This window comes from Elephantulus edwardii, unplaced genomic scaffold (assembly GCF_000299155.1).
Source record: "Elephantulus edwardii isolate Elephantulus edwardi_28Jun2011 unplaced genomic scaffold, EleEdw1.0 scaffold00055, whole genome shotgun sequence".
In the NCBI taxonomy this organism is placed as follows: Eukaryota; Metazoa; Chordata; class Mammalia; order Macroscelidea; family Macroscelididae; genus Elephantulus; species Elephantulus edwardii.
The window spans coordinates 694,611-695,674 of record NW_006399805.1 but is presented as its reverse complement, the minus strand read 5'-3'; the positions used below and the strand labels follow the sequence as shown (position 1 = coordinate 695,674).

The 1,064-nt window shown below is 43.5% G+C and overlaps 1 protein-coding gene across 1 annotated transcript in view; it reads right to left on the bottom strand.

Moving 5' to 3' along the window:
- CPA5 (carboxypeptidase A5) overlaps positions 1–1,064 on the bottom strand; it is a 34,109-nt gene that overhangs the window by 9,677 nt on the left and 23,368 nt on the right. The window lies entirely within an intron of this gene.

Sequence of the window (1,064 nt, the reverse complement as noted above, 5' to 3'; positions counted from 1 at the left end):
GAGTTGTTTGCAGCTCATAGCAACCATTAAGTACAACAGCCCTGAAACCTGCTCTATCCTGTGTCAACTTGACTGTCTCCAACATACCTATCCTCATTATCCCAGTCACTGCATCAATCCATCTCATCAATGGTCTCCCTCTCTTTCTCCATCCCTCCACCCTTCCAAGCATGATGTCTCTCTCCAAGGACTGGCCCTCAGTGCAACATGCCCAAAGTATTTCAGACAAAGCCTCAGAATCCTTGCCTCCAAGGAGCAGCCTGGCTTCACCCTCTCTAGGACAAACCTGTTTCTTCTCTTGGCAGTCCATGGTATATTCAAAACTCTTCTCCAACATTACAGCTCAAAGGCATCAATTCTTCTATCATTCCTAGTCATTTTCCAGCTGACACATAGCAAGCAATTGTGAAGACTATGTATTGCATAATAATAAATTTTCTTTTTAAATTAATAAATTATATTTTCACTGTGTTTTTTTAATTGTAAAATTAAAAGACATATTATGATGGGAAAGTCTGCTGTTACTCTCCAGGATACAGAAGAGTAATAGTATCACTCTGGAGACTAAGGTGGGCCAGATACAGGCCATGGTCTTTGCAATCACTTGCTATGCATCAGAGAGCTGGAAAATGACTAGGGAGGATAGAAGAATGCCTTTGAGCTGTGCTTTGTGCTGGGGAAGAGTATTGAATGTACCATGGACTGCTAATAAAACAAACAGTTTCATCCTGGAGAAGGTTAAATAAACCAGGCCGCTCCTTGGAGGCAAGGATTCTGAGGCTTCATCTGACATACTTTGGACATACTCACAAGGAGGGATCGGTCCCTGGAGAGGGCTGCCGTGCTTGGGAATTTGGAGGGACAGAGCAGGAGGAGAAGACCCTCTATGAGGTGGATTGATTCAGTGAGTGGGGTAATCGGGATGGGTGTGTCGGAGATGGTGAGATTGGCACAGGACAGAGCAGGAGTTAGGGCTGTTGTACATAGGGTCGCTATGAGTCGCAAGTGACTCGACGAAACATAACAACAACAACAACAAATTATATTCTAAAATTCTATTTTAC